General features: G+C 43.7%; 1 long non-coding RNA gene across 1 annotated transcript; it reads right to left on the reverse strand.

Moving 5' to 3' along the window:
* Positions 1-656: 656 nt before the first annotated feature.
* Positions 657-8,305, reverse strand: LOC136399512 (uncharacterized). The gene is made up of 3 exons (XR_010750164.1): positions 8,246-8,305; positions 2,614-2,724; positions 657-1,098 (listed from the first exon to the last, which is right to left on the reverse strand). It is a non-coding gene; the product is annotated as an uncharacterized lncRNA (long non-coding RNA).
* Between the last annotated feature and the right edge of the window lie 1,959 nt (positions 8,306-10,264).

Genomic DNA, 10,264 nt, shown 5'->3' on the forward strand with positions numbered 1-10,264 from the left:
AAAAGAACAAAACTGTTATTAGCTGGAATCAAATAAAAAAGAAAAAAGGGGTAGTAGTTTGCAGGACAAAAAAGTTTGGCATCTCTTGTACATCAGCATTCAAAAGAAACTGTTTGAAGTAAAAAGCATGATAGAGTAGACCTGCAGGAGCTCCAGGACATGACTCCTCCCTTCTTTCTTTTTATATTATTTACAATTGAATCTTCAAGCAAATGTTAAGCACACTTTACAATATTTTGACTTCAAAGATTTCAAGAAATTCTTGACTTTGTTAACTTTTAACAAAAATAGAGTAAATGCATCTTCAAGCAACATTCCCACACTTATCAAAACACCCCCTTAATATTAATTAACAGGCACTTTAGAGAGTACATATCAAAACTGAAAAAATCCCAGTGTGATCTTCATTATTCTCCTATAGTAAAAAAAAATCTTTACACTTTTATTATGTAAATCTATGCTGCTTCAAGCCTTTCACTTGCAGCCTGGAGCAGCCTGGCCAAACCAGCAAGTCTTTTGGATCCAAAATGAGCACGCTTTACTTATTCCAAACAAAAATTATATTTATATAGGGAAATGAAATTATCCCCATTTTGTTTTCAATACTAGAGCCGGCACTTCCAAAACTATTATCATTATTACTTTTCATGTAAGGACTTAATTCAGGCCTTATAAACAAAGACACTTAGACATTATACAAAGACTTCACATACAATCACACAAATCAAGAGTGAAACCCGGGGTTTTAGAGATTAAACTATGCCTGCTTGATCTTAAGTAGGGCTACCTTAATAGGAACATAATAAGGATGTATACTAAACAAAGATCTCTCTTGAAAAAATCTCAAGATGGCCATATGAGATTTCTGTTCAGCAACACCCAAATCAGGCCCTCCTTTCGCCCTCTTTTCAGGCAATGGAGCAGGAAAGAAATAAAATTATCTAAAACATTAAAAAAAATTAGATAATAATAATTGAGAAAGGGAAGAGAGCATAGTAAAATAAGTCTTATGCAATTGCTCTTGTGAAGTGAGTCTCTCATCTAGAATCATGGTGTCTCACCAGTCGTTCAGGGATCCACCGAGGAGCTTCAGCAGACCTAGGAAAACACACACACATATCCTCGGTCCCATAAGAGAACAGGGTCTGGCCCTTGCCAGATTCCTGTGAGTGGGTCCCTCCATTGCACTTCAGGGAAGGCTTTCCTTACAGGGTTCCAGAGTCTCTCCGCTGCTGAATGACCCTGTACATCAGTATTCAAAAAATTTAAAGTAAAAAGAGCATGACAAAGAAGATTTGCAGGAGTTTCCTAATACTTAAGTTGCTATTTGGCTCCTAACTCTGAACACACCTCACAATGCACTAACCAAATCAGTAAGTCTTAAGGATCTACATTCTATTCTATTTAAATTAAGTGAGCGCTCCTTACAAGTTCTAAAAACATTTTATTTTTTCTAAATATTAGAGCCAGCATTTCCAACCTTTGCATGCAAAAACAAACTTAATTCAGGCCTTAAAAACAGACACATTTTTGACAACATTAAACAAAGACTAAACAGATACAAGAATTAGACGAACCAGACAAACCAGAGAGAAACCCGGGATTTCAGAGCACATCCAGATTAGAAAGATGCCTGCCTGATATTAGTCAGGGCATTTTCTGACAGAGAGACTGAAGGATGTGACTAAACAAAATCTCCCTGAGAAAATTTGCTCTCGGCAGCTGCTGGAATATTTCCTATAGTCAGATCCAACACAGGTCCCCCGCCTCAACTTCCAGGCAAATAACAAGAAAGAAACAAAATGATAGTTCAGAAGACCGCAGTCAAAACATTAAAGAAAATCAGACCATGACAGGAAAACTGTAATTTTCCTAATACCTGCGTCTCCTATCCATTTTCAAATTCTATATTCGCTGTAACTGGTGGCTCAGGTTGACTATGCTGAGATTTTTCTCCTACCTCAACAGCCCCTTCATGAAAGTCCAACTTCCACAGCAAATAATCACCCCCGGAGAGACAAGCACAAGCAATCACCTTCCAGTCATTTAGGGGAAGAGACTTTGTACTAATAATATCTGATAAACCAAGTGAAAAAGGGGCAGTAGGCCCATTCTGAACACAAGCAAGTTTAAGCTCTTTCAGAGCTCTAAAAGGTACAGGTTCATGTTCTCGCACTAGTCTCCCTGTATCATCCTGTCTTTCTACAACAGGAAAATGGGTAAAGCCATCATCTATTGTTTCCCCTACATTTCGAGCCTGGTCTATAGGTTGTTGGAGGGGGGATTTCCCAAATTTTGAGCTATAGACTCCACAATCAGCCCAATAAGGGAACAGAGGAGCAGAGGGTTGAATGTAGGAAGGAGCTGAGGGCAGTGGAGGCCCCGCGGCTAAGGCAGCCATAGCCATGGATTTTTCATCCCCCCTGTCATCCTCAGACTCCAAGTTATCCTCCTTTTCACATTCCTCTGTTTCCAGCTCACCCTGATACTCTTCAGACAATGATTTGTCTTCATATGGAAACATTTCACATATAGGTCCCTTATTTTTGACCCTATCTGTCCCATAATCTTTTACTCCCAACTACACTTTCCCCAAAAACTTTCTTTATTCACTGTGCGCACTTCACTTTGGGGAGTTCCGTCACCTTCCTTCAGTTTTCGTTTCCTCGTACTCATACTCAAGTCATCTGTTCGGGCGCCACTTGCCACGGACCAGCGCAGCTTCTAATAATGGTGCGGAATTGAGGAAACACACTTTGTCAGAACAAAACCGATGGGACCAGGAGGACTCTTCAAACTGCCTGGCAGTATCTGAGTGCCTCATAGCCCCAGTTCCCTTTATTATATAGACCTATGCAAATCAAGGACCCTGATACAAAGTTGCACATCAAAGGCTAAGACAGGAACTCTCCCAAGGCAAAAACAGGATGCATTAGTGAAATTTACAAACATCTGAAACAAACAAAGGGTCAGAGGAAGGGCATGTATATTGCTTCCAGCAACCCAAGGAAGCAAGTGGAGTGGGTGCAAATACTCAGCATCAAAGCCAAATATGGAGATGGAGGGGGGAGAATTTAGCCTTTTGCTAAGCCTCGAATCTATAATGGCTTTTCGCCATTAACGGTCCACAACATAGAAGGGTATGGAGTCCCATTGTTTTACTTGGTCTTTTGCATCTGTGGTCAATGTTGACTGCATTGAACCACCAGGTGACGGCTGGAAAATATGTAATCTTGACATTAATATTTATGAGGAGAATACGAGTCCTTTTACTTTCTTTCTCAGTGATAGCCATGGAAAGTGGGGGAATGTGGATGGTAGTTGAAACTAACAGTCAAAACTGCCATATGTTGGCCTGACCTGTGGTGGAGCAGTGGATAAAGTGTCGACCTTGGAACACTGAGATTACTAGTTAAAAACCTTGGGCTTGCCTGGTCAAGGCACATGTGGGAGTTGATGCTTTCTGCTTTTCCTCCCTTTCTCTCTCTCCCTCCCCTCTCTAAAATGAATAAATAAATTTTAAAAAAGGAAAAAAACTGCAATATGTTAAAGAGGTGGTGACTGGAGTAACACGTTTGTTACACTTCAAATGATAAAGCATTTGTAGTTTTAGGAGAAAAGGTATCACCTCCTGACTTTTCTAGGGTATCCTTTCCAATATTTGAGAAGTCCTCCCCAATATTTCAGATCTAGGATGCAAAAGGAGACATTTTTCTATTTTTATTGTCTGTCTATGTCATTTTCTATAGAGGAGGGTCTGTCTTCTCAGGAGTATTGACTTTTTTTGTGGTGATCATGGTTTGTTCTGGGCGAACGTTCTGTGCATCATAGGTGCTCATGAGCACCTGTTCCTTCTATTCCCTGTTTGCAAGTAACACCCAGCCTGACCCCAACCATCTTGGGAAAAGGAATTGTCACCATTATGGCTGAATATGGCCTGTGGTTACGTCAAGTCTGGTTTAGAAACCACTGGCATCAAAACTTTGAAGATTTCTGGAATGAGGGCAATTGGATGAAGTATTTTTATTATCTGTCTGTTGAAATGATTAATGTTTATTTGAAAACATGGCAATGGAATGATACTGTCATTCCCTTTCCTTCATAGGTTTCTAGATCAATAAACATGAGAGCCATGAAAATAATTCATGAAATTTGGATGAGTCAAAATGGGTAGCAACTTGTTGTATTGTTTCATATGGTTCATGATTCAAAAGTTTTATGTTTTTTTTATTTATTTATTTATTTATTCATTTTTAGAGAGGAGAGAGACAGAGAGGGAGAGAGAGGAGAGAGAGACAGAGAGAAAGGGGGAGGAGCTGGAAGCATCAACTCCCATATGCGCCTTGACCAGGCAAGCCCAGGGTTTTGAACCCCGCGACCTCACCATTTCCAGGTCGATGCTTTATCCATTGTGCCACCACAGGTCAGGCAAGTTTTATGTGTTTTTGAAACTCATGTTTCATTTGCATATTGTTTGGGTATAGTAGAATTTGTCTGTATACAGAATCTTATTTGGTGGTGGTATTATCCTACAACCGCACTGGTAGTGTTGTGGGTTGTATCGGTGATGAAAGGCATGCTCTATCCGAGAGAGGAACATGCCATCTTCATTGATGATTATGAATGCGTCCATGTTCTCTTTTTGCTCTGTGCTGCATTATTTGAGTTTGTCACCCATTGCACGTGATTTTAGATCTTCCCTCTAAATCAAATTTACTAAAGTGAAGTTTTTTCCTTTTAAAAATTTTTTAGTCAGCCCTGGCCGGTTGGCTCAGTGGTAGAGCATCGGCCTGGCGTGCGGGAGTCCCGGGTTCGATTCTCGGCCAGGGCACACAGGAGAAGCGCCCATCTGCTTCTCCACCCCTCCCCCTCTCCTTCCTCTCTGTCTCTCTCTTCCCCTCCCGCAGCCAAGGCTCCATTGGAGCAAAGTTTGCCCAGGTGCTGAGGATGGCTCTGTGGCCTCTGCCTCAGGTGTTAGAATGGCTCTGATTGTGGCGAAGCGACGCCCTGGGCATGCCGGGTGGATCCCGGTCGGGCGCATGTGGGAGTCTGTCTGACTGCCTCCCTATTTCCAACTTTAGAAAAATACAAAAAAAAGAAAATTTTTTTTTAGTGAGAGGAGGGGAGGCAGAGACAGAGTCTTGCATGCACCCCGACCAGGATCCACCCAGCAAACCCACTAGGGGGCGATGCTCTGCCCACTTGGGGCCCTTGCTCGGTTGCACCTGGAGCCATTGTTTAGTGCCTGAAGTGGAAGCCATGGAGCCATCCTCAGTGCCCAGGGCCAACTTGCCCTAATCGAGCCTTGGATGCAGGAAGAGAGGAGGAGGAGAAGGGGGGGGGGGAGAAAGAAAGAAGCGAGAGGGGGAGGGGCGGAGAAGCAAATGGACACTTCTCTTGTGTGCCCTGACTGGGACTCAAATCTGGGACATCCACATGCCAGGCTGACTGTCTACCACTGAGCCAGCTGGCCAGGGCCTAAAATGAATTTCTGTTCATTTGTCAGACCAGTTTTTGCCTTGATGTGTACTGTATGTCAGAGCAATTTAATTTGATTCTTGTTTCCAGTTCTTTTACTTTCGATGTGTTTGCAACTTCCTGTTTTAGGAAGCACCAGTTTTTTATATTGGTTGTGAATGTCTACTGAAATCCATAGGACATGATTTTGGTGGATGCTATGATGTAGGGATCTACTATATCTTCTCCTATAGTTGTTGGAACACGAGTTATTCTAATCATGTCTGTTTTTTTCCTGCATAAAGAGATACTTTTGCCTGACTTGTGGTGGCACAGTGGATAAAATGTTGACCTGGAAATGCTGAGGTCGCTGGTTCGAAACCCTGGGCTTGCCTGGTCAAGGCACATATGGGAGTTGATGCTTCCAGCTCCTCCCCCCTTCTCTCTCTCTGTCTCTGTCTCTCTCTCTCTCTCTTGTCTCTCTCTCTCCTCTCTAAAAATGAATAAATAAATAAATTTTAAAAAGAGATACTTTTATTATAGGAGATATTCATATGAATTTGCATCTATTCCAGGACCTTGCGTTTCAACAATGTGTCTGTTTGCAAGGTGATCATCTGTCAATTTTTGGAGGTGTATAATGCAAGAAAATTTTATATGTGGTTGGGTTTCTTTGCACTGATTTCTTTTTCCAGAAAGTTCTTATATTCTTTATTTCAACAGGGGAAGAGAAAATAAGGCAACAGTAGTAAAAATCTTAGTGATGTTTTACTTTACATCCTAATGAATTTGAATTTATAAACATCTTTGAGAAATGGACATCATCAGTTGTAAAATTCTTATTAGTTTTAAATGGATGAAAACATAAATAGTAAAAGAATTTCTAGCCTGACCAGGCGGTGGCGCAGTGGATAGAGCATCAGACTGGGATGCGGAGGACCCAGGTTCAAAACCTTGAGGTTGCCGGCTTGAGCGTGGGCTCATCTGGTTTGAGCAAGGCTCACCAGCTTGAGCCAGGGGTCACTCAGTCTGCTATAGCCCTCTGGTCAAGGCACATATGAAAAAGCAATCAGTGAACAACTAAGGTGCCACAACAAAGAATTGATGCTTCTCATCTCTCCACCTTCCCATCTGTCTGTCCCTGTCTCTGTCACAAACCCCCCCCCCCAAAAAAAAAAAAACAATCACAAAAAGAAATCAGCAATGGTAAAATAATTAGGAGACAGAGATGAAAATAGCATCTTCCTGAATTTTCTAGATAATTGAGGCCAAGTGTTTCTCCTATTTTTGTACTTAAACCTTAATGATTCCATAAAAGCTGGTTCACATGACCAAGTCAAGACACAGAAGTAAAGGGAATACAGGAAAGACAGCTGTGAAGCAAGCAGAAAACCAGAAAGTTGCATAGGCAGACCTCATTTTATTGTGTGTGCTTCATAGATGTCGCCTTATTTATTTTATTTTTTTTACAAACGGAAGTCAAAACTCTCCACTAGTAAATTTTGATTACAGCTCACTCTATTGCATTGTTGGTCTGGAACCAAACTAGCAAACTATCCAAGGTGTGCCTCTATCTGATTATTTCTAAGGTCTGGAGTTATATATCCTTTCATTTATTCATTCACTCATTCAATATAACCACATCACATCATTTGGAAAGAAAGATAAGAAAGTTATCTCCCTTTCTGAGACATAAGGGAGAGCTCAACTCCCAAATAATTCCACTATCACCATCAACACTCGCTCATATTTTTCATGCACTCAGCACCTGCTAGGGCCTGAAGGTCCAATCAGTACAGCCACAAAAGCCTGGCAACCTTCGCAGGTGCCCTTCCCTCATACTTGATGAACTCCTATACATCCCTCAATGCCCACTTTTAGCCTCTGCCTCTCTGAAGCCTTCCCTGTGCCCGTAGGAGGGGCTGTACTCCATCAAATTGCCTTCTTTAGATATCCTTCTATTCTGTGAATGATCCCCATTAAAACTGCTTAGGGCAAAGAGAAGTCTGAGGGTTCTGCATCCCCAGCACCCAGCGCAGGGTCCTGCACAGGGTAGGCCGAACGGCCACGTTTTCACAGATGACCAAAAGCAAGCCTTTTCCAGATGAACTCAGGAGCTCAGGAACAAACAGGTATCCGGAGTTGTGCAGACCCAGAGCTGGGTCCGTCGTTCTTTGCATCCAGCATCCATAATCTCGCACCAACTCGGCTGGGAAAGCGGAGAGCAGGGACTGAGTTTTCTCCAAGGGTTGGGAAAAGATGGAGAGAACCCAGATCCTGCCAGTGCAGCCTCAGGGGCGCCTCTGGGTCAAGACAGCTTGGAGCCTGACTAGGCGGTGGCACAGTGGACAAAGCGTGGGACTGGGATGTGGAGGACCCAGATTCGAGACCCCCAGGTCGCCAGCTTGAGCAGGGGCTCATCCGATTTGAGCAAGGCTCACCAGCTTGAGTCCAAGGTCGCTGGCTTGAGCAAGGGGTCACTCAGTCTGCTGTAGCTCCGGGTCAAGGCACATATGAGGAATCAATCAATGGACAACTAAGGAACCGCAAGGAAGAACTGATTTTCTCATCTCTCTTCCTTCCAGTCTGTCTATCCCTATGTCCCTCTCTCTGTGCCACAAGAAAAAAAAAAAAAAAAGCCTGGAAGTGGGCTGGGAGACCAGTAGCACCCAACAGAGGAGCAATGCACGCGTGCGCGCACACACACATACACACTCGCAGAGGCACATACAGAGTCCGGGACAACAAGCAGCGACAAACCCTCCCCAAGCCCACCCGCAGCTCGCACCTGACCAGGGAAAGCCGCCCATCTTCGCAGTCACAAGACCGCAGAGGCGGTGGGTCCTTCCGCCTGCTAGGCCCCGCCCCGGCTGCCGGGACTAGGAGGGCCGGGAGCGTCCGCAGAGCCCAGGCTTCCGCAGGCACCATGGGCGGGGCGGACGCGGGGAGTGGACTGCGAGGGGTGGGAACGGGGCGGGGCGGATGGCCCGGTTCCAGCGAACTCTCCTGGGTTAGTGGCGAAGGCAGGACCCCTCCCCGTGGGGGGGGGGGGGCGGTTAGTCCCTGGAAAGGAGCTCCAACCTCGCCTTAGGAGCTTCCTCCCGGGAGAGGGCTTAACTCGCTGGAGAGGGTCTCCCTCCTAGGATTTGGTGGCCTTCCGAGTGAGGGGGCCCTCATTCTGTAGAGTGGCTCTCCTTCCGTGGAGGGGCGGCCCCTCCCTGGAGATGTTTAGTGAGGGAAGGGAGCCTTCCCCCTCAGTTCTCTCTTGTCAATTTAAGCAATCCGGACCTGTAGAATATTTACGAGTTTATTTGAGCCAAACTGTCGACAGTTGCTGGTAATCAAAGTCTCAGCGGATTGAAAAAATGATCTGGAAAATGGCATTTTGCCCTGTATTTTGTACATCAGAATCAAAGCAGAAGACAAGGGGGTTACATGAAATTGGTGATAGATTAGGGAGACCAAGAGCGAGAATGCAAAGCAGGGAAATCTGTGGGAGTGGTTAAAAGTAAAAATGTATATTATGAAATTTCTTTTACGTGGGCAGAAATAAGAGTGCCAACAGTGACCCTGATAACAACAATGGGAGTGGTTGGCTTCTGCTCTGGTGATATGCTTGTTCTGAGGAGTGCAGGAAAAAGTTACCCTTACATTTCAAAGGCATGCTATTGTTAGGTAGGATAGACAGGTACCAGGGCAGGAAAAGGGGTGGGGGAACAAAGGAGGTTTTATCTCACCCACTGAAGGAGGGGGTCTGCAGTCATACAGTCTAAGAACAAAATCACCAGATGTCCAAACGGCCTTGAAACACTACGTTTGGTCATAGTATCAGCGAAAGGGAACCTTAGAAGTTAGTTAAAAAGTATATGACTTCTAGGACCCCAAAAGGTAGTGGTGCTCAGACAAGCTGAGTAGTAGCCCACTTGTGCCTTGTGTCAAGTGCACAGCTTTGCTTAATAAACTGCTTGCTTTGCTTGAACAACATGTTATGAACTGAACGCAAGTAATTATTGATTGGAGCCCAAACGAATTATAAATTTAAAGAGCATTTATTAGCCAGCTGGTGACTGCTAGCTGAGAAACAGCTAACAGCCCTGAGCCTAGGGAGAGAGCAGTATTTAAGGGGATAAACCACAAAGTCTTAGCTATTACAACAGGTATGCACAACATTCTTGACATTTCGGTAGAAAGCATTGTTTGTTCTAAAGCTGATTACAGTTCTTCCTGTAATTGCTGCAAGGCTAAAGCATAAAACTACATCCTGCTTCTGTAGGCAAGATTTAAGTCAAGATATCTAACTAGTTGGGCTTGTAAAAATTTTCACTCTAAGCTACTGCCACAGGCAAGCTCTGGTCAATGCTTAACTTCCTTGTACAGACTATTGGGGACTTTCTACTCTAAGCAGCTACTAAAAGCAAGTTTAAAGTTCCTCTTTATGTCCAACTCTCTATACACAATACTGAGGTCCCATACACAACACTAGGCCCCTGTCACATTCCCCACTGGTTTTTATATCCTGAGTCAAATCCTTGACTCATTTTAATGAGCTGCATGAGGCTGTTGAGTAGGCAGGGGCCTAAAGTTAAGGCTAGGATTAGCGGTCTGCAGATCCTGTAAGTAGGAACATCAGCCTATAACATGTAACAGAAAGGGTGATGCCTTTTGTTCATACTTAAGAGGTAGACTTGGTGTTTTCTTCAGTACAGTCTACTGAAGAAACAAATGCTACTGATTAATTTCTTACAGCCTGTATAAACCTTCTGCAACTTACATAAACTCTTAATTTTTATAAACTTTCTTAACTATT

Source organism: Saccopteryx leptura, chromosome 3 (genome assembly GCF_036850995.1).
Source record: "Saccopteryx leptura isolate mSacLep1 chromosome 3, mSacLep1_pri_phased_curated, whole genome shotgun sequence".
NCBI classification, from domain to species: Eukaryota; Metazoa; Chordata; class Mammalia; order Chiroptera; family Emballonuridae; genus Saccopteryx; species Saccopteryx leptura.